The 27,701-nt window shown below is 36.2% G+C and overlaps 1 long non-coding RNA gene across 1 annotated transcript; it reads left to right on the forward strand.

Moving 5' to 3' along the window:
• Nucleotides 1–1,570: 1,570 nt before the first annotated feature.
• LOC128113550 (uncharacterized) lies at nt 1,571–27,369 on the forward strand. Its single transcript, XR_008219529.1, has 3 exons — nt 1,571–2,036; nt 14,168–14,289; nt 26,286–27,369. It is a non-coding gene; the product is annotated as an uncharacterized LOC128113550 (long non-coding RNA).
• The last annotated feature ends 332 nt before the right edge of the window (nt 27,370–27,701 follow it).

Consider the following 27,701-nt stretch of genomic DNA (forward strand, 5'->3'; position numbering starts at 1 on the left):
TTTCTCAGCCGCATTTTTCTTCTCTGTGTGTGGTTTGTATGCCACTGAAACATCAAAGAATAGATATTGTGTGGGTGTTCGTGTTTCCCATATATAGGCAATTTGTTCCCACTAAATTGATATGATAAATAAATACACACATGCTTATGAGTAGCTTTAAAGAGAGAAGAAGATATAGATGAGAGACATGTATATTAGTTTGCAAAATAGTGGCTTATGTGTCACAGAATGAAGATGTGGGATCATCCAAAACGTAGCTATCAACTAGAATTGTGTGAAAACATGCATGCTGTCTAGGAGCAGAATAAGATTGATCCCTGAAGAGACTCCAGATGAAGATGGAAAGCAGCATGGCCATAGTCCAGGTTCTGATGAACAGAGAAGGAGACAGGATGCGGGGTAACAGAATTCCTACCCACAGTTTAATACTTAAAAAATGATTCTATAGCTTGAGTAAAATGTCTCTCTCATTTTTATAGAGCTCGAAGTTTAAATTATACCAGATTTAAAATAGTTGTGATATAGCCATGCATCTTAAATAGATTGAGTGCAGGTGAGTTTGAGTTCTCTTGTTCACCCAAGGATGCTGAGTGTATCTAACTTTTCAGTTATTTACTTATAGACACACATTCAAACACATACATATTAAAAAAACCATGCTAAGCTATTTGACATACACACCTCCAGTGATGAAAAGACTATTCATTGTATTAGTAATAAGATGAATGAACAACCTTTGCTGTGTTTTATTTTTAGAAATGTCTTAAAAATAGGAATTTATTTAAAGTAGCTATAGTCTCAGCATCCAAATTTAACTAAATGTATCATTGCAGGCTTCTTTTTTAAATTATGGTAGGTGTGCATAGTAATGAAAAATACCTACTTGCTTCTTTTTTACTTTTTCTCAACATCCTTGGTCTAAATTGGGGAAAATGCTGTCATGCTGGGTATTTCTGTCTACTGGTCTGTAAAGGGAAATTGTGTTGATTTGTTGTTGTTGTTGTTGTTGTTGTTCAACCTAAACAGCAGAAAATCTATAGCTGTTTTTCTTCTGTTCCTCACCTCTCTTTAAGGGCAAGAATAAAGATAATAACCAAAATACATGCAATACTTAAATGTTGTCCGATAGTCGTCATATTTATATTATTTACTGATGCCACTGTTCATGGTGATTTAAAACTACATTAAAGTCAAACCTGGGAGGACATCATAAACAGCTCTTGTTTAAAGGGCATTGTGAAGGAGAGCCTTTAATCTGATTGATGAAATAAATGGAAAGTAATCTATCCTCTATTCAACAGCTTGTTGATGATATGAAAGAATTCCTACTCAAGCAAGCAAGGCTTTAAAGAGAAAGACCTCTTTCATCCTGTCAGCCTCTCATTTTTAGAAAAAAGTTAAGTTTTTCATCATGGTTCAGGGAAGTCCTTGTAAAACGTTCATTGAAAATTTAAGAGCAATTACAGTGTCAGACAGCGAGAAAAATTGCTTTTACTGAGTGAGAGTTCTCTGACAGATGCATTGTGGGAGAATTGATTCTTTCTAAGGGATAAGTGAATTGTCATTGTTAGGCTCTTCTCATGACATCTAGCTAGATGGCATCTGCTTTGTAACAGAAGATTTGAATCAGACAACTGTACTCAACACTAGACAGTGTCTAGATTATTTCTGCAAAGAAATGAGGCTTTGCTCTGCATGGCATCCACTGAGCTTTTAAAGATTACAGATGAGCAAGGGTTTCAAAAAAAAAAAGTTAGAAAAATCAAAAACAAAGCTTTATAGCCACTTCAGAAAGCCTGGATGTTTAACCTGTAAGGAAGTCCGTCAAATCCTGTGGAAACCATAGAGAGAAAAGATCAATAGGATACCTACTGGCTCCATTAGCTTCATGTAAAATGGGGAGAGGGAAGCTGCTCTTCGGCAAGAGAAACTACATTATTCCAGGGATTATGCTGGATCAGTTCACTTCGCAGAGGAGAAGAGAAAGTGAATGAAGGTTCTTGGTGGGCCAAGACTCCAGAGAAAGGGCTTGCCAGGTAATACAACTGGTGATAAGAAAGTGACTGAGTGACTGGGAGGTGTCTCTAATTAGATGTTCATTTGCATAGGGGAATGTGTCAGTGCTGATCTGGAGTGAGGCATGAGAAACGAGATTCGGAGAAAGATGCACAGAAACTGCTGTCACTCAATCCTGCTGCAAGCTCAGCTAACAGTTAGTGCTCGTGTGCTGTTTATGCTTTTAGAGTGAAAGCATATACTTGCTTGGGTAAAACATGCATTTTAATCAAGAAAATAACTCCACGTCTCATAAATCTTCACAGCTGTATGTGTATTAGCTACAGAATCTGTGATAAGTGTTTTGTTAAGTACGCAATGATAAAATAATTTTACTTAATGTTATGCTTGGGAGAAATTATATGTAATCAGTATTTTAGAAAGATTAATCGATAATCTGAATTTAAGCTTTATATTTTGTATTTGTTGTTTAGCATAAAGGTTGTGGTTAAATGATCTGACATGAAAAATATTTGCACAAAATTAGCTTTTGACATTTTCAGTTAAACTTAAATTCAGCAATGGACAAAGCTATTACACATGGGAAGTCATGAAAAATTTCAGTTTAAATAAGGGGTGTTGAATTGACTCAAATATATCTGGTATTGCCAGAACAGTTCAAAAATTGTATTATTGAATAATTGTGATGAAATTTTGAATAAAAGCTATATACCTAAAATCCTATAACTTTAATATACACTTCTTAAAAAACATTTTCTCGACCTTATAAGAATAAGCAAACTATTAGCATTCTTTTTGTTTTTCATTTCATTTATTTAAATTTTTTTACAGCTAAATGCCTTAAGGATCTTTAGGAGTAGGCAATGCCAGCACAATCTTTGTAGAAAAGAAGGTGTTCTCCAAAGAGTGAGATTTGTCCTGATTCCTGCTCTGAGCATTCTTGCCAGTTAAGTTTTCCTAGAGCCCCTTAGCAATGTTTATTTAAATCCTCAAATGAACTGACAATTCTTCAAAAGGCCAAATTTGAATGCCACCAGTAGAGTGCAGTTAAAATCAAACACAGGACTCTCACTGTTTTGACTTCTGGTATTTTTCTTTTAATTTTCATGCACATTTGTTTCACTCAGGATGGCAAAGTGCACTTAAGTACTTTGCTAGCAAGTGAGTTATTTCATGTGTATCTACCATAAGAAACAATACATTACTTGGAGAATTGAATATGGGAGGAGAATATAACCTAATCAAGGAGTTATAATGTAAAATCTTTGACATGATAAATATCACAATATATATTAAGCTTAAAAGAACTTGCTTGATTACAGAGAGTTGCTAACTATAAATTTAACCATGAGATCAATGCAACAAGCACAAAAATGCATCACCTATCGGGTATTTACAAACTAATAGGCAAAGAAAATCACGTCTTTTAGTGTCACGGGGGCATGCCTGTGAACATCAGTATAATAGGATCTTTCACTGTTAGCACATGGCACAATCTTAAGAAATGTTTTGTAATGTATTATGAAAACCAAAATTCAAAGGACCTAAATGGAATTCCTGTATGCAAATGCTTGGTTTTCAATTAGTAGTAAGCATTATAAAGTATTCTCAATTCCAAAGTAACAGCATTTAAAAGGGGGTGGGGAAAATGTGGTGTCATGTGATCTGAGTGCACCTCAACAGTGTAAATAAACTATGAAGCAATTAAGAGGCAGGTTTACCCATCAACTCCTGTGAGAAAGAAGGCATGGAATTATAAATACTATGAATGTCTTTGTGTTAAATAAAATCCAGATTAGACTTCTATTTTATTTGGAGGTTTATTTTTCCTAAAATTCATTATTTCTGACTATGCATATTTATTATTCTTCATATAATTTGCATTATTATTAATATATGTTCATCGTTTTCCTTCAAGGTACCTTTAAAAGCATGAATATAAGAAAAAAACACAAGTATTTTCCAAAGAAAAATGAAATAATGATCTCAATAACCACAGTTAAATGCTCGGGAACATGAGAGTCATAGCCCCATACAGAGAAAGCATTGGTAAGGTGTGGAAGACAGCCCTGTTTGTGATTCATGCCCTCCAATCGCTCCCTACCATGGCCATCAGAGCTACCACACCTACTCCCTGACTGTCCCTGACAATCCGCAGTGTCTGGTACATGAAGGAGTTTCTAAAACATACATAAGGCAAACTAAAATATCTAAAATTTTGGTGACTCTGGTGAATTTGTGCTCATGAGAGACATGAAAAATAACATGTAGTGCTTATGTTCAAAATGAATGGTTTTCTTGCCTCTTCAGTTCGGTCGCTCCAGCTGATCATGTGTTTGTAAAACTTCACTCTCTGTGGCAATGTGCATTACCCAGTGTCACATTATGAAAGCTGCAATACAGCAAGCTGTATTCTTCCCAATATGTGCAGAAGAATTACTTTAATCTTTTCCCTCTATGAGGAAAGATAAATGCTATCTGCTGTATATACCTGATGAAACACTTATCTATTTCAATAATGAATGAATCCATTTTAAACACATGTTATACTATCCATCTTTTGTGGTTCAAAAATGGATGACAGTGTGATTATGTCTTCCTGAGATAAGCAAATGTGTGTATTCTTAGATCCTCTGGCTTTTAAAATACCAGCAAAGTACAACTGCGCAAATTAGTCATTTTTCTTAATGTTGACTTCAAATTTGGTAGTCTTTTCTATCTTATTGAATGTTCTGTCACAGTTAATTTTAAAGAGATTAAATTATATTTGGGTGGAATGTACTAACAATTTATCATACTTTTATGTAATTATTTTGTAAAGTATGTATCATAAAACATTTCTATGACCAGGGTTTCTGTAGCTAGGAGAAAAGATATTATGAGCCTTATTTACTGGTCTGAGAATAAAGTGTTAAGAATGTGAAACACATAGGTTCCTGATATTCCATCCAGGCCAAAGGTTTTTAACAGAGAATTATCACTGTCCATGTATCTAAGAACACAACCATCCAAGCCAATACAACTACAGCTTTGGATTTAAGAAGCACAAGAAATGGACGGTATAAGAGTTGAAAGCATTTTTTTATCCTTAAACTTGGAAAATTTAAAGAAATTTTCAATGTTCCTTTATCTATATTTGAAAATATCTAGAAACATGCATGCTTAAGATAGTAAAGGCTTGAAAAGTATTTTCCTCACACACTAGCTCACCACCTCATCATTAGCACTGTCCTTTTTGAAAGTCCCTTGCTGTGCCCATGAAAACATGTCACTGTCCTTGTACCTTGCCCCATACATGAATAATAGCTGGAGTTATCAACCAGCTACCAGCCATGAGAAATATTCTTGAATATGGCAAGAGTATAAGATGGAAGAAGTAATACTTATGTCAAACTCAAAACCAGACATTAAGAATTGAGTAGCTTTTAATTAAATATACTTTGAAAAAACACTTTTCCTCATCTCCTATTTCTTACTGAATATTTTAGCTATTTAAAATTGCATGGTCCCACACACGCTGTGATACCTACAGACCATACCTAGTCCCAGTACACCATTCATCTAAACCAGCTGAGGGAGGAGACAAAAGGCAAAAATGCATGCAGGCTACCAATCTGCTTATAACAAAAATAGAGGCTTCAAAGACCTCTCATCAAAAAATATATATATTGTGTGAGGGGAGAGCAGAAATTGCTTAAAACACTCTGAGAAAAACTAAATATCCCTTTCTTTTAACTTTTAATATGGAACATGAATGCTCTGGTCTAATTTGACCTAAAATGATGCAGTCCTTCTCCTGGAATTAGTTAGTTATTTTAGCTCCCATTTGACAATGGAGTGGGAAATAATCAGACCAAAAATAGTTTAAACTTTGAGCTTTTTCTACTGGAGCAGTTTTGTTATCACCCGGTGTTGTAATGGCATGCCACGATGGGGATTTGCTTTCTCAGAGTGATTTAAGTCTCAGGAAGATAGAAGAGGGCCACTGGAAACACTGTTGATAGCAGGGCGTCTCTGTGAGTTATATTTAAAGCTGTGATGACACGAAATTGCTCCCTCAAAAATACATTGTTCTGTGTGACATGTCTTGTAGAGTATAAGATTGACAAATTGTGTGTAATATTGAGAATTTTGAATTAATCTTTTTTTTCAGTGAAGAAGTGTTTAATTAATGACAGTCTCAATACACTTAAAATGATATATATTCTCAGATTAGAGAATGTCAACTCTGTTTACATGCTGATTCACAAAACTTGAGGTTATTAAGAATTTCTCAGTGGTTGTACCTTCCTTATTCAAAGAATCTCTAATTTCACAGTCCAATATTAGTTCATGAAAAAGTCTGTATCTTAAGAGAAACAAGCTATAACCATACAAAGTACATTAGGGACAAACCCCCAAAAGCATTAGAACATCATGCATGGCTCTAAACTTCTTATAAAATCAAAAATTTTTCCAAGTTCTACAGCTTGCCATAGGAACATTCTTAAAGTTAATTTTGAGCAAGCTGCTGAGCAGAACTTAATTTGAGTACCATGAATTCCATGAAATAATATTTTTCCTCTGCTTCTATTTCTTTTCTCTTTATTACAAATTTAGCTCCATTTTTAGAAGTACTCCATTTGCCTGTATTTGTTCCCTCATCAAAAGTCATTTGCCTTATACAATAGTTTCTGAGAATATTAAATAATTGAAGTAAATATGTAGTCGAGGAATTGAAATATTAATGAAGATCATGCATCTCCATTGCCACCTGAAAATCTCACCTGATGGAAAGAGAACTTAAGTCACATAAATTTTGAATTAAAGGGATGTCGTGGTGAGGAACAGGTGTGAGGACATGTCTGGCAAGAGGAGTAAGTAAATAGAATGAAGCAACTTGACAGTACAGCTACAGTGTAGTTTGTAAGTTAAGTTTCAAGTTTCACTCACCAAAATGCTGACTGATGAAAACTGAAGTTCAAATTGAATGACATATCTCTACTGGATCTACTTCCATGCCCCTTTTTGGATTCAATAGATCCAACATTCTACATTAAAGAGATGATAAACACATTTCTATTACTTGTCTTTCTATGTTGTCAGGGACAATATACACAATACAAGGAATTCCTGACTTGTAAGTCTGCTAGTATCTTGTCTATTTTTCAACTATGTTTTTCAATGGTCCCTCCTATTGCAATCCACAGAATTTTGTAATTGGAGCATGACATAACATATTCCTAGTCATATTTATTAGGAGAGATATACATAATGTTTTATCTCTGAAATTAGCCAAAAAAAAAAAAGAAATTCCATCATGTATCTCCACTTTCAAATGCCCCTCATGTTCCTATCCTTTCCTGAGATTTTATGAATAAACTATTTCAGACTTAGCCTTACATCATTTTAGAATCACGGGAATTGTTTTATAAACTATTGACAAATATATTGTGATAAATGATGCATACAAATTAAGGTGGGTGGTGTTTCCTTGTATTCAATCAATGTAATAAATTTTAACCTGAAGAGTTGCCCAATGCAGAGTGGCCAGGCCTGAAACCGTAAACACACAAACAACAAAACTGGACTCAGCACATTGTATTTATGTGAATATATACATATGTAAAGTAGTAATCAAAGAATAAGAGGCTATCAATTGAGAATGGGGTCATGAGAGGGATGTAAGAGAGGGTATCTAAGAGGGACTGGAGGGAAGAAAAGAAGAGAAAGTGGTGTAATCTATTTCAATAAAACATACTTAAAAAAAGAAAAATCTCTGACTTCTCCTCATTCCCGTATTAGTATGCCTATCATTTACTACATAAACTTGTGCATGTGCACACAAGTATACATACATAAACACAGGCAGACAGACAGACACATACATACACACACATACACACTTGTTGTATAACCTAGAAATCCTGTCAGGTTTCAAAAAGTAGTCTTCCATAATAACCTGAATATCAAGCTGTCCTATTATTCCCAATAACTACAAATAAAATTCTGAGCTGATGAGAAAAACAGAGACTGTATTCCACAAGTGGTGATATTATTCGTCTGAGATGACTTGGAACTTTGCATGAGTTAGTGTAGAATTTAAACAGACAGAAGCTTCAACAGCAGGAAAGTAATCAATTTGTGGAGTGAATGATAGAGTTGAGACCCTGCAATGGCAGCACTGACCACCGTAACAATTATTTACACTAATAATGGTGGCAACAACTGTTTCTTATTCTAATCAGTGCCAGAAGTGAATTACAATGTTGACCATAAGAAGTGTTGAAATGATAAAGGCACAGCAGCTTGGCGCTTGACTGGATAACTCGATGTTGTGGAGAAAGTAAACTACAACCCCATACAGGGTCCCCAGAGGCTGTACTATGTCATCTACAAGCCTGTCAATCACTGTAACCAGGAGCCTTGAGACACCTGACCCTGTAGTCAAAGCAACATAGTGTTTATAGCACAGTCCTGAGTTTGAGAACTGGCTTAGGTGCCATATACGGCTCATTTTGTGTATCTGAAAATCATGAGTAATAATGATGATGAGAGGAACAGCTAGCATCTTCCAGATATAGATCAAAAACTTCATATTATTTGGACCATTGACAAAGTGTGAGTTCCTGAGATTAATTAGTATAGGTGCAGATGCCTTTTAGGATGACGCATAATCTCTGGTTTGCTGATTTAGAAGATTCATTTGACTTCTCAGGAGGCATTTGCTTAGTTAAGTGTACTAGAAGAATGAGTTTGTTTGGTTTAATGAAAACAAATTGAATGCCTTAAAAAATAACTAATTCTTTTTCTATAGAAAATATTTTTTTGCCAGTATTTGAGAAATCACTAAGCACAGCTGTCTTCTGCTTATAGATGTGTTTTCTAACCTTGGGGAGGAAAAAGAAACTGATAAAAATTCCCACCATGTGGTGATCACCCAAACAGTTGGAGGAGTTACGTGATTTTTACAGTATATCATTTGATGATGTCACCACAGAAGAAAGCAAAACATGAATCTTTACAACTCTGTCTCATTGTATACACAGATGATATAATATTCTGCTGAGCTTTTAGCTTTACATCTGCTGCTTAGAAAACCCGTTGACCTTGCAATTTGTCTGTCACTGTGAATAAATTTATATAATATTCATACTAAGCCATAAAGACTGAGCCTGTGTAGTTGAACCACTTTAGAGTTTTCTTTCTCAGATATATCCCAAATTTCCTTAGTAATATCATACAGTTGTTGACAAACATCCATCTTATCATGTCATTCTCCTTTCAAATCTTACAGAGATGAAATAGCATCAGGCAGGAGAGAATCATCTCGATGCATTTCTCACACTGCACTTTGTTCCTCTCCATGCATCATACAAACACCCTACACTGCTGCACTCTGGTAATACCTAAGTGATTGGAGTTTCCTAGCACAGTGGTAGCATTGTGCATCAATGCTTCTCTACGTGCAGTGTTATTTTCCTAGAATTTCCTTTCTCAACTCTGTTCTTTCTTATTCCCATTATGCTCAGGTGCTATGTTCCCAGAGATCTGCAGTCCATACCTTCTTGATTTTTTAAATGAAGTATCTGCACTGTATGTAGTAGTTGGTGTGTGTAATAAATGTCTGTTGATCAAGTAAATTAACAATATCTCCATGTAAATGTAGTAAGATGTTTTTCATTTCTTATCATTTTAACACAATTCCTAGAACAAATTCACATGGAAATTACTGTCTAGATTTTGTATTTTATTCAAAAGTCTAACAGGCTTTGTCTGAGGCTTTGCATGCACTCTCCTATTTAACATATTCTCATTTTAATAACTGTAAATTAGGTTCAAAGAGAGTATTTCTTGTCTTTTCAGTGAGATCAATGCTCACAATGCTGGGACAACATAAATTATATACACAAAAACTGCCAAAACTAAAGTGATATGAAAATGTTTATTAATTATCTTTTTTTTTTTTTTGTTTTGTTTTTTTTGTTTTTTCGAGACAGGGTTTCTCTGTGTAGCTTTGCGCCTCTCCTGGAACTCACTTGGTAGCCCAGGCTGGCCTCGAACTCACAGAGATCCGCCTGGCTCTGCCTCCCGAGTGCTGGGATTAAAGGCGTGCGCCACCACCGCCCGGCTAATTATCTTAACCTTACAGCTAGGTCCAAATAAAGTAGCTGATTTAAATAGTTGCATGTACCTATATACCATTTTCCATTAAAAAACAATGTGACCTTTTAACATGGAAGCATAAAATCATATTCAGTCATAAGCAGTAAAATATTATTTACATGATTTTGTGTACTGTGATCGTACCAATCATTTAACTGGGTATCAAAAGAACATGGCTTACTTTTGTTGAGACTTAAAAATAATTTTAACTTTCTTAAAACACCTCTTGAATTACAGATACGTTACTTTACAATCAGTACTGAGAGAAACTAAGTATTGGGTTTTGAAATAATCTTTTTTTAGGCAGTGAGAGGAAGCAAGACGCCCAGAGTTAGTGAACAGTAAAGAAGTGAAAGAAGTGAAGGGGAGTATATTCCACTTATATAACCATTATCTGAGTAGATCAGGAGATTTCTGCAGATTAACTGTATCAGAATTCTTGCAGTATATTTTGGAATATCTCTGAAGCTCTCTTCTCAGTCACAAGCTATTTTGTGGTCGTGATGACAGGACACTTAATTGGTTGAAAGTAGAACCATACTGAAATAGTGCTATTTGCAGTCATTCTCAGTATGGAGGATGATATTTTCTAAGACTCTATCCTCAATCATATCTAGTCATACGCTTCAAATTAGGTTGAACGAGAAGGTCCATTAACTTTGGTTTTTGATCCAACTTTTAACCTTAAATTGGATTGGCAAACAATATATATAACTCTGCAGACATAAAGTGGACAAATGGAGATTTTAGTGTACTATGCTTCTGGTAGCAATCAACAACAGTAGTGGATTCCAAAATAGCAAATAAACTCTTGTATTTAGTGACCACTCTAGACTACTTATCATGTCCTAAGAACACATACTTTAAAAATATATTGACATCTTGGGTCATGTCTAAGAATAGTGATCAAATGAGACAAAATTGATAACTTAGAGCCAGAAGCAGAATAACTGACATCTTTCCCTAAGTTGAGGACAGTTAGGAGAACAAAGGAGAATTCCTGTAATGTGGCTGGACTAAAAACAAATAATGAAGGGTACAAAAGCAATGTGCAGAATGCACAAGTCTATGTGTTTGCATGTGTGCACCCCCACCCACACACAATCAGTCAAACATCCATCCTTTTTAGCAATCAGAGCACTCCAAAGTTAAGATGTGCTTTCCCAAGAACTGAGAATCTCTAGTGCTGGTGAGACATGACATGTGACAGAAACTACATTGTATAATTATTTCAGGAATATTATAGACAAAATTTAAATATTTCAAGTAGAAAATAGAAGAGTTTGATTAAATGACCTGTGTGGATTCTTCAGGCTTGGAGAATCATATTGGTGTAGGTACCAGGTATAAAAAAAAATAAGAAAAATGCTAATCATAGTAGCAATCATGGAAGTGTTCCTCATAGCTGTGACACACTATATGCTAGTCATTTCACAGTACCCATAACGAAAGTAAAGTCAGAGTCATTGTTAAGTATAATTCATAGACATAAGAAGGTTTTGGAAGCTATCTGACTTTCCCTGGAACACATTGAAACAGTGAGTCAGGATTTAAAGACAGGAAACCATGACTCAGTCAGAACAATCAAGCTGAATTGGTGAACCCAAGATGCACAGGGCAATTACAGAAAATCAAAGCCTGTTCAAGAAGAAAGTTGCCATTGGCTTCAACTAGGAAGAAATTCTTGCCGGTAATCAGTTTTATACACTGGTCTTGTCTCTGCTGTCTATTCTTTGACAAAGGCAAAAAGACTCTTAACAAAAGAAAATGAACAAGTTATATACCTGGGTAAATTTTATCTCATTGACAAGTCCTTTAACATAAGCATCTTAAGAGGACTTAAGCAAATTAAGAGGGCTTAATTGTAACTCATTTGGTAGAGTACTTGTCTAGCATGCATACATTCAGTCCTCAGCCTTGCCCAATCTAGGAGTGGAGGAACATGCATGTAATCCTAGCACTGGGGAGTTGGTAGATGGAGGATCACAAGTTCAAGGTCACCCTCTATCACATAAGGAGTTTGAGGCCAGGCTGAATATGTGAGACATTGTTGAAAGAAGTTAAAGGAGAGGACAGAAGGGAGGTGGGTGATGAAGGAAACAAGGAATAAAAAGAGGGGAAAAAGGATAGTGTAGATGAAGTTTGAAAACAGGAATGATGTGGACACAGATGGAAGGTTTTCCCCAAAGATCTTAGCTTATATTTCCAAGTAAACAGGGTGATAATTTGCCTGTCTCCCCTACTCTTCTAATGCCCAAAGAGGGGATGTCACATTATTAACCTATCAAATTCCATCTGATATATAACTGCTATTGGCAAATATCGCTATTTTTTGATACTAAAGAAAATAGGGGAAATAAATTTGCATTTCCTACAAGCTATTACACTGTTGAACAATAGTATTTAAGAGTACATATGCAGTCAGCACGACTTAAGGAACATTTTCTGTTCTAAAAATGTGAAAACAAAGAAACAGAATGTACTCCCAACTTGTAACATGCACACATGCATCCATACGTGCACACTGTGATGGCTAGGTTTTATGTCAAGTTGACACAGGCCAAAGTCATTTTGAAAGTGGAACCAACTGAGAAAATGCCCCCACCAGATTGTCTTAGAGGGTAGTTTGTGGGGCCTTTTCTTGATTCATGATCGATGTGGGAGGGCGCAGCTCACTGTAGGTGGTGCCACCCATAGATGACAGGTCCTAGATAGTACTGAATGATATAAGAAAGCAGACTAAGCAAAACATGGGGAGCCAGACATTTAGCAGCTTTCTTTGCTGGTTTCCTACCCTGACTTTCCTCAGTTATGGACTTAAAAGTTATATAATGACATAAGCCCTTTCCTCCCCAATCCTTCAGCAGTAGTGCTTTATCACCAAAATAGTGAACACACACACACACACACACACACACACACACACACACACACACACACACACACACACACACACTAAATAAATAAATAAATAAATAAATAAATAAATAAATAAATAAATAAGTAAATATAAATAAATTAGGACCTGAATTCAGTGCCAACAACTAGGTCAGGCAGCTCACAGAAGCCTGCAACTCCCAATCCAGGAGATCTGAAAACCTCATCTATTCTCCAAGGAAACTTGTACACATGTGTATATACACTGGCCCCACAGAAGCACATGCATGTGCACACATTCCCCACACAGAAACACAAGAATGTACTCATACCCCATCAGAAACACATGCATATGCATGAATAAAAATAAAAAATATAAATCTTGCAAAAAGGAAAGAGGACTAGGAAAGACTGAAGAAAGTACTTCTAGTGCAGATCTGAAGAAGAAAGTACTTATAAGTGAAATTGTTCAGGTGAAGAAAATTAAATAAGTAAATTTCTAAAAAATGCAAAAACACATAAATAATTTTTAAAGATAAGAAAAAAAAAGACATAGACATTGACTGCAGAATTGAACAGGGTAAATTTCTAGGCTTTATGTTCTCATATGTTCTCATTTCATCCTTGACAAATTTTGCTGCTATTTAATGTGAATTTTTGCACATCCCAGTGGAGTATCTGCTCTTAGTCTGTATCACTCATAGTCCCCAAAATAATTTTGCCAATCCTTGGTAGCTCAGTGATGACTATTATGACTCACAATTAAATCAAACATAAAGGAAGATATACACTGGCATTTTATATGTTGAGATAAAATGACTTTAGTTCATTTTAAGGGCCTTAGTACTAAATAAAGTTGAACACTGCCCAGAAGATACTTGATACAAAAAAATGTAAACTGTGTAAAGGTCTATAGCCTACATATATCGCCTCCTCTCCCTATAAGCAAATGCAGACTTGTTCGAAATCATACACTTTCTATGCTATGAAATTTCCATGCTATGAAATATATCCACTCCAAACACTTTTGAACGAATGGAAAATCCTACTAGGTCATAAATTTTGATCATTCATGCTACCATGACAACTAACTGCTATGAGATGTTCCTCCCTGTGTCTGACTGAACAGGTTTCAATTGGCCATCTTCCAGACACTCCCTGATGAGACAGGACTGATCACATTCAAGTCAGAACTTGGAAAGCTTACCCACGAGAAGTTGCTCACGAGAGATTATTTGACATTGGCCACAGGTAGGTGGGAATGGCCAGGAATAATCTATAGGAAAGGCTGTCATGAACTTGTACACGTAAATGAAACCAGAACTGTTCCATGGACTCATTAGAAAGAAATCTTGTTAGTTGGGCTCTAGAAAACCTGAGTGTTCATGGTAATCCCAAAGAGAAAAGGAACCTCAATATCAGAGCCCCTGGAAGCAAAGAGAAATGGAAGTCACTCCAAAGACAAGGATTCAAAACTTGCTTTTTAAAAAACAGATGAATTGCTTATTTTTATAAACAAACTGCGTCCACTTGACTCTGAGCTTTTTCCTTCAGCTTCTTGAGTTCTGTTCATTAATCTCTGGAGTATGTACCATCTTTTCTAGAATATGGATCCATCTTCTCTGTGTCATGATTGTTCTATCTGTCCATAGGTTTGTGCTTATTACCACTTTTACCAGAGAGCTTTTTTGACCTTGCTTCCATTTTAAGAGTCTAGGTTGATGTTCTTCCATGGTCTCTCGACTGTGTGATATTTTATTTGTGCTGAAATATATTTTATTTGTATGTTAATAAATAAAGTTTGCCTGGAGATCAGCAGTCAGTGAGCCATAAACAGAAGTCAGGTGGTGGTTGCCCATGCCCTTAATCCAATCACATGGCAGGCAGAGTCTCTGTGTGGTCAAGGACACAGCCAAGCGTGGTGACACGAGCCTTTAATCCCAGTACCAACCATAGAGACCTGGAGGTCTGTTTAGACAGGCAGTGACAAGGAAGTCATGTGGCTGGGCTTAGAGCCAATGAGAAGGCATAACAGGAAGGTAATAAAAATATGGGTTAGATGGGAAGAAGCTCTCTCTGTTGAAGCTACTGCTGATGGTAAGCTAAAGCTAGTGGTGACTATTGCTCTGATCTCTTTGGCTATTACCTCTGTATTTGGCTCTGTGTTTCTTATTTAATAAGACTGTTTAGAAATTTGTATACACTGGACAGCCTCCATCAAAGCACCCTAGCCATGCTTATTTAAGGGATTTTCTATATCCCTTATTGTACTGTGACTTAGAATAGCAGAGACTGGGTCCAGTTTGTTCAATCTTGAATCTCCATTCCTAAAACCAGCTCTCCACATAAGGAGTAGCCTTAAACATTAAAGAGCAAATAAGTTAATGGAAAATACTTGCGCCAGTCAAGAAATATCCATCCACTGTTTTGTAAATGAAAATTCATACTTCCATGTTTCCATTAAGTACTAGGTTCCAGGGTTCACTGATTGGGCACATTAAAAACACTATTTTATTTGCCTTTGCTGTAACAACAGAGGAGATTTGGAGAGTTAGGAAAAGTTCCCACCAAGACAGAACTAATAACACTGAATGATGGCATTCGGACTTAGGTGCATGGTTTTCCCTTGTCTAGAATTGTACAGCACTTGTTCAGCAGTTTTCTGTTAGGTTTTGGACCCACTGACATAACTGAACTATTAATGAGAACTTACTGCTCTTGAGTTAAGATTACATCCTATGATGGTAGTCCAGCAGTCATTATTGCCTTTCTTTGATCGACACATTAGATTTATCATTACATAATTGCAATTTTTTTTGTACACCATGTCCCAGCATTACCAGCATAAAGGTAAGGGGACAGTGGAGGAATTAATACGTATAAACTCTTGTGCATTGCAACTTAGTTTGTGATTGAATTGCACGGATCAGTTGAGGACCAGATTCTGAGCAGCACTTATGCAGTGTTTCTGAAAGTGCTTGTTAAAGCAGTGGAGTTGCAACCAATCCTGAGTCACGCTGTGAACGAAACAGCCACAGCCTGGTGGATGTAATTGCTCATCTTGTGGCAGGATCAGGTAAGTCACCTGATGGAGCACCCCAGCTAGAGGTTGTGGACCGAGGGCAGCAAAGTTCAACGGCTCCTCTGCCAGCTGTTGCCAGGCAGAGGTAGCGATAGCAGGAGCCTTGGACTCTGATGACTCACTCGGCTTGGTGGGGAGTATTGGAAACAGAACATTTTTGTTGTCTTCACAAAGAAATTCATTCTGAGGATCGTCATGGAGATACTAAAGAAGAGTTTGGGTGCCTGGGTTTTCAAAGAAATAGAATCTGCTGGGATTGATGAAGCAGGCCGGAGAATGATTAATAAGCAAAGGACCAGGGGAACCTTAGAGGAAAGTCTCCTTGTTCTGATCCCGGGGAGTTTGGTACTTAGAATGTGCAAATGTCTGCTGTCCAATAGCCTCTAATCCGGCTATCGAAATCCTGAAATATGGCTTGTCTTCAGTAAAATGTACTTCAAATGTGAAATAAATGTTGGGGCCAAAAGGGTAATATGAAAAGAGAAGATAAAAGGTTTCATGGATAACTGAGATGTTTATTATACATGTTGAAATAATACTTTTAGATATAAAGGATCAAATGAAATATATTATCAAAATCAATTTCATGGTTTTTTTTAACTTTTAAAATGTGACTTCTAGAAATTTTAAATCTATATATACAGCTTTCCTGTGTGGCTCATTTTTTTTAGTTTGTCTTGATTAACATGCATATATTATATGTACCAATGGGCCTCAGTGTGATAATTCAACATATACATACAGCATTCCCAAGTTTAATCTGGACTCTTTAACCATTTAGTCTTACTCTCCAATAGCCATCATCTTATAGTCCCATGAATTTTTCTAAAATTTGTGTTGTACCTTCTGTGTATACTATAAAGCAGTGTTTTATGGCATAGTGACATATATTTTCTTTTAATAATATTTCAAGTGCATCTTTAATTTTTTATAGCTAAGAAAATTGCAGAGTCTAAATTTGTGACTAGATTACAAATAAATTAAAAGTCTTAAAATCATTAATTTTTAGTTTATACTTAGCACATAATAATGGTACACAATACAGCATACATTGTATTCATTCTGGATTAGCATACAATTGTGTCATATTATCCAGGATAATTATTATTCCTGTCACCTCAAGTACTTATTCCTTTCTGTTGTAAATTTTAAAATTAATATTTAACATTACATAAAGTATTTATTACAGCTTTTATTATTCAATTTAACATGTAAAAATTCATCACAGCATTTGTGAACCACAGTAACATTCATTCCCACTGTTTCCTCTTTTTTTTTTTTTCCCCTGGAGCTGAGGACCGAACCCAGGGCCTTGCGCTTGCTAGGCAAGCGCTCTACCACTGAGCTAAATCCCCAACCCTCCCACAGTTTTCCCATGAGAAACTCATATCCACAGATACATATGTCCAACAAAACAGAACCAGTCCTGTAAGTGCATTGAGGTATTTTGAGCTTAAAATATACACAAAGATCACATATTGCTAATATGTTTAAATTCCAATATTATGATCTTAACGTTCTTGGAATTGCTTTGTTTTGTTTTGATTTAAGTTCTTCTATTTCTGGGCTCTTTTGGAAACCAATTGTTCCCTAGATACTTTAAGAGATTCAGTGACGGGCTTGTTTAAGAATAAAATAAAATGAGAAACAGACAGGAGCAAGATGTCCTCACCAGTGCCAGTGCTAACAGGATAAGAGAATCAAGTGCTTTGACTGTTGTAAAATATTAATTGAAGATGTGTTATATTTGTTTCTGCTGTGGAATACAGGTTTAAATTATAAGGTGAAAACAATCTACATATTAGGAACAGGTGTCCTCTGAGTTACCTGTGCCTGCAACACCAGACAGGAAGGTAGCAGAGATGGACCCTGACTTTCTATCTTATTGACTCGCTCTGCTGGAGGACTACTATCATGTGCAAGGAATTAAAGAAGATAGTAAATGGGAGAATTGGATATAGTAGAAAATAATTAATATGCTCATGGTACACTCTTTACCCAGGATTATTATATGTAAGGTCTAAACAGTAAGAAACAGTAAAAAAAAAAAAAACTAAGTGACATAGTGTAATCTAACAGAGGTGTGGTCTGTTTCTCAACAGATGCCACATAAGCATGACAACTTCAATGTGGAATAGGTACATGCCAGAAATGGAAATTCATGATAGTAAAAGGTTACATGAAGTAAAAGAGGAAACAATATATAGAGAGATACTAGAACTCCAGTTATTCTTTTAATTTGGAAAGAAAAACTGTAATATATTGCAAAGAACAAGAATTAAATTAGAAAACAATGAGATCTCATTTGGAGAAATGGTTTAGTGAATAATGTGCTTTCTACAGCAGTGCAAGGCATGTGATTCTGGATGCCCAGCACCCACATAACAGCCAGGTCTATGACCATGTCACTGAGAGAATAGAAACAAAGATTAAATATCTAGTCAGTCTAACTGTAATGGCAAGTTCCAGCATCAGTGAGAGACCTTGTTTCTAAGGTATAGGGTAAGGAGCAAAAGAGGAAGATATCCATGCCAACTATTAACCAACTGCTCACACACAAATGAGTGCATCAGGCATATGTGCATACACCTGCAAATATCACACACAAGAATGTAAGTCTTTTTTTTTTTTTTTTTTGGTTTTTCGAGACAGGGTTTCTCTGTGTAGCTTTGTGCCTTTCCTGGAACTCCCTTTGGAGACCAGGCTGGCCTCGAACTCACAGAGATCCGCCTGGCTCTGCCTCCCGAGTGCTGGGATTAAAGGCGTGCGCCACCACCGCCCGGCAAGAATGTAAGTCTTTAAACACACACACACACACACACACACACACACACACACACACACACACACACTCACACATGCACAGTTTTAATTGAAGTATTTAAGGTTGATTTTTGATCATAATAATTTGTATTGGTTAAAATTATTAATTTGAAATCTCAATTGTTAACATATCATGGGTATATTTTTCAGTATTTCCTCACATACTGGATTCTATATAACCTAGTCATTATAGACAAGTGAAATAGACTTATAAAAACAGAAAAATACATGCACAAGATGGAGTTTGACATGAGCCTCTGAATGTTTTTCATGACCTGACCTTAATAATTTTCCTTTCCATTCTTATCTCCTAGACAGGATTTACTCAAGCACTAAGGCTAAACTCCAACTCTGGAAAACCTTCTTTAACTCTCTCATGCTAGATATGTCCTGCAACATATACTTGTGAGACCAGAACCATAGAATAACTCATGCCATCGATAGTTGTACTAAAATGACAATAAGAGAAGTGGGTGAATGACACTGTTTGCTCCTGTGTTTGATTAAAATAGTGTTATTGTTATTAGTTGTATAAAATTATTGATACATATCAGCGGCACTGTAATTCTGTGGCATTGTAGCAGTAAGATAATATTAATTCCATACTGATACGACAGAGAGATGAGGGAGCCAATAACCCATTTTAGAAAAATTCTTAGCATAATGGGATGTAATAATTCATACTTTGTGTGGTCAATATGTTCATGCTGTTTTTTTAATACACAGACAAATATATCCTTGAAACACTGTATTGTTTCTGTAAACATCAGGTAGTTAGTATATTTTGTATACAGTCACTAATTTAAAGTGAAAGCACAAACTTCTGATAAGATAAGAGCTTTGAAATGTGACAATGATATATAACTGGACAAATGTACTCAATGAATAAATTATGAATCTCAAGAATTCTGATTTTTTTTAACAAACATAAGTATTTCAATATAGCCAACCAAGAGCTAAAACTCTCAGCATATGAGTTCCAAATTAGCGCATTTTTAGCTGTTCTGTACTAGAATGATTTGATTTGATTTGACTCTTTATGTTAGTGCTATTATTGCTATTAAATTACTATACAGCCAGGCGGTGGTGGTGCACGCCTTTAATCCCAGCATGCAGGAGGCAGAGGCTGGCAGATCTCTATGAGTTCGAGGTTAGCCTGGGCTACAGAGTGAGTTCCAGGGTATGTGCCAAAGCTACACAGAGAAACCCTGTCTCGAAAACAACAACAACAAAAAAAATTGCTATACAAAGTAATGGGTTTTCATGTGGGATTTTTATACACATTTTGTTTCTGGTGACCATCTTCCCCAACTCCAGCCAATTTCCATCCTCTATCACTAACTCCCCATCTGCTTTCATATCATAAATATTCTGTTAGCCTCTTTTCTTCTTCTTTTTTAATGTGGTTTCAGCTATGTAGGCTTACTGTCCTCTCCCCTATTCCAATGATCTATATGTCTACTTTTGTACCAATATTGTTCTGTCTTAGTCACTATGGTTCTTCTGTAGGTTAAATATGTTTTTTTTTTGAGTTTATAATATAATTACATCACTTTCCTTTTTCCCTTTCTCCCTCCAAATCCTCCCATGAACTGACACTGGCTTTCTTTCAAATTCATGGACTTTTTCACTTTTTTACATATGTGTTCATATACATTGTGCTATATATTGTGATACATAAACGAAATATATAAATATATAGTATATAGATATATAATTTATGTATATATAATATAGAAATGTACTTGCACAGTATATAAGTACAACCTGTTCAGACCTTATAATGTATATGCTTTTAAGACTGACCATTTGGTTGGTTAACTAGTTGACATGCTCTTCCCTGGGGTAGACAATTTCTCTTTCCCTCAGCATTCCTTAGTTGCCTTTAGTTCTTTGTGTAGATTTGCGGCCTCCTGAGCTTTCCTCCTTCCACACTATTAGTAAGTCTATTGGTGTTTACCCTGTCCAGATCATGTTGAAGTAGCCTTATTGGTGAGTCTTCAGGGTTATAGCTCCTGACATTCCTAAGAGACACAAGCACATCAAACTCCCTGTCCCTCTGGATCCTACAATCATTGTGGATTGTAGGAGCCCCCTCTTCCACGATGATCCCTGAGCTTTAGACAATTGTAGATTATATTGTGCTTTCTGCTTAGAATTGTCCTGGGTTAGTCAAGGACACCACAAGAAAACCCACAGAATAGACTAACCTAGGCTCATAGGGGCTCACAGAGACTGAACTGACAACCAGGGAGCCTGCATAAGACTGACCTAGGCCCTCTGCATATATGTTACAGTTGTGTAGCTTGGTCTTCTTGTGAGACTCCTAACAGTGGGAGAAGGGACTGTCTCTGATTTTTTTGTCAGCATTTGGGACCCTATTCCTCTTATCGGGTTGCCTTGTCCAGTCTAATGGGAATGGAGGTGCCTAATCTTACTGCAACTTGATATGCCATATTTGGTTGATATGCATGGGAGGCCTGCCCTTTTCTGAATAAAGAATGAAGGAGGGGTATATGGAGGGGGCCAAGGGGGGTGGTGGGAGTGACTGGGAGGAGAGGAGGGAGGGGAAACTGCAATAGGGATGTAAAAATAAATAAAATGATAATAACAAAAAATTGTTCTGGCTCCTCATGGTCTTCTGTTTTTCCATATGAACTTCAGGATTGTCTTTCCAGTTCTACAAAGAATGCCATTGGAATTCTGAGGAGGACTGTAATGAATCTAGATTCCTTTTGGTACAATAGCTGTTTTCACAGTATTGCTTCTGTCTATCCATGAGCTGGGGAGGTCTTTATATGTTCTAGTGTTATCTTTGAATTTTTCTAGGTATCTTAAATTTTCCATTGTGTAGGTCTTTTATCTTCTTGCTGAAGTGTATTCCTGAAGCTGTTGCAAATAAAACACTTTTCTTAATTTCTTTTTGGCTGGTTTGTGTTTGTAATACAAGACAGCAATTGACTTTTTGAATGTTGAAATTGGGCACTGTCACTTTGCTTGAGAGTACTCATCAAATCTAAGAGTTTTCTGATTAGGTCCAAGGAGTCCTTTAGATACAAGATCATCTCATTTCCAAAATAGATATACTTCCTTTCTGCTATTTGTAGCACCTATTTTATAGGCTTTAAAATAAATCATTAAATTATTTTCATGGCCACATTAACTGATGTCTATAAGTATATTGTATTTTACTTCTCCCTTCAATTTTCCCCAGATTCCCTAAACATACAACATTCAAAGAAAAAAAAATATTTCTTATAAAGTAACACAGAATACTAGGCTAAGCATCTCAAAATTTTTATTCAACAAACCTAAAGTGGTCGTAAGCAGAGTATTTCCATGAAACCTACCTACCTCCTCATCTAGGGGAATCCTATAGTTAGAGAAGTCTGAAGAAATCTACATTATAAAACAGTCAGCAATGTGTCAGTTATGGTGACTTAGAGCCATTCTCTGAACCATATAATTTCACTACATTCCTAATAAAATTAACCCATATTAAATAAAATTTGCTGATAAATCTTTTCACAGACTGGTGGGTACTTGCAAAATTACATTGTGTGTATGTGGTTACAGCTAGACAAAATTCTTGACTCAACATTCATAAGATTATAAAGAACCAACTATTTTTGGAAAATAATTACTATGTATTATGAAACTATTATCTAAATAGTTAAAACTTTTAGATAATATAAATAACTGCTATGTGTATAAGATACTACTTATAGTTAATTGCCTTATTTCTTACAAAAAATATATACATTGTTCATTTTTTTTTCAAAAATGAGGAAAACAAGGCCCTAAAATTTAAGTAATATATCTAAAATCCAATATTAGGACACTAGTTAAAACAGGCAATTTCTGAATATTGTACTGTATTGCTACTCTAGAGAAAAATACCATAACAAACTAATTAATATTTAAACCCAAATTAAAAATGAATTTTCTGTGTGTTCTTTCCTCTTGGCCATGTGTTTTCATTATCTTACCGTTGTGAGATTGTGACTTGAGTTACGTTTACAAACATATAGTCCATGTCTAGGAATCTGGCAGCTTGTATATCCTCTATTTTCAATTCAGCTGTCAGTGCAAAGCTGCAGTTGATATCACTGATTGTGAGTGGCTGTTAGGAGGTAACACTGTGGAGAAAAACGCATGCTGGAATTGGTTCTTAAGAAAAGTCTTACAATGCATTTCTAGATAAAAATAAGTAAATCCCCAGGGTTGGTAACCAAATCAATGAATTTACAGTCACCTATCAGGGATGTTTAGAAATAGAAAGAAGGAACCACACTGTTTAAATATAGTTACTGTCGATTGTTAAAATTGCTGCCGTGGTTGGTTATACGACCACTTGCTCCTCAACAAATAAACAGGAAAAACAATCTTGATAAACTTTTAACTTGTCAGCAAACTATTACTGATATATTCTTAATATTCTCTCTCTCTCTCTCTCTCTCTCTCTCTCTCTCTCTCTTTCTCTCTCTCTCTGTTTGCATGTGTGTGTGTGTGTGTGTGTGTGTGTGTGTGTGTGTGTGTATGTATGTGTAAGTCTGTGCAAGAATGCATGTGTCCAAAACTTCAGAATTTATTTACAAGCACAACACACACACACACACACACACACACACACACACACACACACACACACACACGGGAAGCAATGAAAAATATATTTTTGGTATCTAAATATCAAAAAATTCTACTTCAAGAGAAAATTTTCCCTAATAATGGACTTTGAGTTCTATCCTCAACACTGTCTCAACGCTGTAACATATACACCGCCAGATAAACAAACATTCGAATTAATCAGACTATTTAGGAAGAGGAAGGAGATCATAGAGAACAAATTTGCAAAGTGTGTATGTGTATGTGTGTGTGTGTCCATCCATAAATTTACTTAGAAAATTAAACAAAGAAAGAAAATTTCATTTGACTTTTTTCACATTTATTACATACCTTATCTAGGAAAAATGAAACAACATCTTTGTAATTGACATTAAGGCAAAGGCTACAAGATTTGAAATTTCTGATGTCATTTGTCTTTTAAAAAGAATTAAGACTGACAAGGTATGCTGTGGGATGTTCTGTATGGCAAATGCGTTGCCCTGATTGGTCAATAAATAAATCACTGATTGGCCAGTGGCCAGGCAGGAAGTATAGGTGGGACAAGGAGGAGAATAAAGCTGGGAAGTGGAAGGCTGAGTCAGAGAGACACTGCCAGCCGCCACGATGACAAACAGCATGTGAAGATGCCGGTAAGCCACGAGCCATGTGGCAAGGTATAGATTAATGGAAATGGGTTAATTTAAGCTGTAAGAACAGTTAGCAAGAAGCCTGCCATGGCCATACAATTTGTAAGCAATATAAGTCTCTGTGTTTACTTGGTCGGGTCTGAGCGGCTGTGGGACTGGCAGGTGAGAGAGATTTGTCCTGACTGTGGGCCAGGCAGGAAAACTCTAGCTACAAAGGTAGCTAAGTGGTTAAGAGTACTTACTGATCTTGCAGAGGACCCAGACTAAATTCACAGTATACACGGTGGTTCACCACTGTCTCTAATTCCAGTCCTGGGGATCTGACACCCTCTGTTGCTTTAGAGGGTATCACACACACATGCACACTCACACACATGCCCATGCATGCGCACACACACAAGTATGGTTGTGACTTGTAATTGGAACTTGGACATCTGACCTCACCACTGAAGCTGCAAATCAAGAAATCACTTTGAACTCTGAATTCATTTTGGTACACATAGCCATCTACTAGAGGCACCTTGAAGAAAATGCTAGCATTTATGTAGAAGTATGTGAGCCTGCGTGATTTATGCCATCAGCTGAGTTCTTTTCCACAGACAACTAACAGCTCACAGTGAATAAGGACCTGGAGCAGACTGTAAAATCTGTGATGATATTAATATGTCAGTTGACTGGGTAATTAAATGTACTGTTTAGTTCTACTTTAAAAAAAGAAAAGAAAACCACAAAAGTTTTATCTCCCAATTAGCTAAAATATTGTTTTGCTAATCACCAAAAATATATCTAAAGCCTGGCATGGTGGCATACTCCAGTCCTTGGGAGGCAAAGATAGTCAGATCTGAGTTAGTTCCAAGCCAGCCTGGTCTAAAAATTGAGTTCCAGGAGAACAGCCAGAGCTGTTACACAGAGAAATATTATATATATATATAATGATTGCTTAATAATGGTCATGCTTTTATCCAAAACCATATGGATCTTTGGTAGTAGAGGGGACTGAAATCTGAAATTCGGGCCTCATGAATTTGAAGCAAGCACTCTCCTGAGAGTTACACTCTCAGCTCTCAAATACTATTTTATACAAAACTTCTATGTAAAATATAGGATTATTTTATGTCTTAAAAATAGTATCTCCTCTTCATGAGAGATAAAGACAATATTTTTAAAAATACACTGTACTCAAATCACCTGAGGAATAGATCTGTTATGTACGGTTGTATTTTTCTCGGTGCCCTGAAAAGGCCTAGGCAATTTTGAGAACAGCACGGGCTCTTTGGGAGTGTTTGCACCCGAAATGCCTTGGGCATAAAGAACACCCCTGGGGAACTTGGAGGGTGTGTACTTAAGCTTTCCTGTTTCTCTTGCCCCAGGTGGCAGTTTGAGGTCAGCGCCTTGTAACTGACTCTGGGTTTCTAGAGTGACTTTCATCTTTGAAGTGATTTGGAATAAGAAGCGTCGTTCTCATTCACTGTTACTAGGGCGACACTCCCTCTCCTCACTGGTCCTCTGGTAAGGAAGGATGAACCATTGGCACTTCTAAAGGCCTTCTGACTTGAGCATGAAGCTGTCCCTCCATTGATAATAGTCTTCATTCCCTTCTTCCAAGCTTCAGCTCACTTACCAGTCCATTATGAAAAATTCCCACTCATGGCACAGAATGAAGACCAAGCAAGCTCAGCCGAGTGACAAAGGGCATGAACTGTGATACAGAGAGCCTTCTGCGTGTTGTCTCCATTTCCTCCTGTCCTGTGCTGTCAATCACAATAGGCAATTGTGACTTTATGTTTGATTACAATGATTGAGCTCATACGTAATACAGACTCGTTTTACTGAATTGGCTGGTGAGTTGTTTGAAGTTGCCTCTGGAAGCCAGTTAGAATTTTTAAAAAAAAGTGTTAGTATTAAAGAAAATAAGACCCTTAAAGAGATAAGTGGGTATATATTATAGAATGAACACAAATTTTATTTGATATTAATAAGTTTAAATCATATTTGTTTCAAGAAATCTGGATTTTAATTATTAGAGAAGGTGTTACATTTGTCCTTCTGACTCTGCCATACTTTTCTTTCTTTCTTTCTTTTTTCAGACTCTTACTGAGCAGCCTTGGCCATCGTTTAGTACTTCGGGCTTCTTCAACCATGAAGTATGAATCATCATGGTTGTTTCCTCAGGTTGTCAAAACATTTGCCTGACATGTGAAGAGTGTGCCCAGTAAAATTGTAAAATCCAAACCTACTTGTCTAGGTTAGTTTTTATTGTCAACTTAATACAACATAGAGTCACTTGGGATGAGGAGAGTTCAATGAGGGATTGTCTAGATCAAATTATTTGTGGCCTTGTTTGTGAGAGATTGTCTTGATTGAAGATCAGCATAGGAGGGCCCAGCCCACTGTGGGTGACACCATTCCTAGGCAGATGCAGAAGAAATCTAGCTGAGCAAGCAGAGAGCCAGCTAGTAAGTAGTGTTCCTCTATGCTTTCTGCATTAATTCATGCCCTGACTTCTCCAGGTGATGGATTATGATTTGGAAATCCAAGCTGAAATAAACCCTTTCCTCTCCATGTTTTGGTCATGGCATTCATCATAGCATTAGAAAGTTGCCTTATTTTTCTTAACCTAGGGATCTGCAGTTCCATCTATACTGTAAATTACTACCCTGTAATTATAGACTTGGTGAATGAATATTCTGTATGCACATATTTTCTGTATCAGTTTATTTGTTGATGGCCATCTAGGCTTGTTCCACAATTCCACATGGTTATGAACATGGCTGTACAGTGTCTCTGTGATATTCTTATTAGATTACTTCATTGATATGCCCAGGAGTGGTGTAGCTGGGTCATATTGTAGTTGGATTCTTTGTGTTATATGTAACCACCACTCTCATTTCCATATACATGGGTGCTAATTTCTTTGAGCTACTGTCTTTGAGCCTATAAAGTACACAAACACATAGGCAACTTCAAGAATAGACTTAGGCAATTTAAACATATTAACAAAGTAACTTTGCTTTATATATAAAGCACTGGAACTTATAATTTTGTTAAATGGCTTTACTTCTATAAATTTGATATTTAAGGACTCCAAGTAGATGTACACAAATTTTGTTATTAGAAGAGCGGTATAATGTTGAAGCAAAAATAAAATTTAATAAATGCAGTGTTTAAAACAATTTTAACACACATTCATGACATATTATTAAAACTAATATTTTCAAATATCATGATATATAAAATGAACTCATTATAAGACAGAGGATAAGAAACAAGTCACATCAATAACATATACTGTTTATGTGTATTAAAACATTTTATTGTATGTTCATTGTTAAAAATGGATTTCAACACAGTATTTTCATTTTTGCACATCACATTTTCTAGTTGAACAAGGACCAGAGATTAACATTTCTAAAACTTTGCAACTTCTAAACTATTGCTTTTTCATATCCCTCTCTTATATCACTGGTTTCTCATTGTTTGAAAGACAAGGAAAATTATTCCTA

The sequence above is a fragment of the Peromyscus californicus genome, unplaced genomic scaffold (genome assembly GCF_007827085.1).
Source record: "Peromyscus californicus insignis strain IS unplaced genomic scaffold, ASM782708v3 Scaffold_18__1_contigs__length_77618521, whole genome shotgun sequence".
NCBI classification, from domain to species: domain Eukaryota; kingdom Metazoa; phylum Chordata; class Mammalia; order Rodentia; family Cricetidae; genus Peromyscus; species Peromyscus californicus.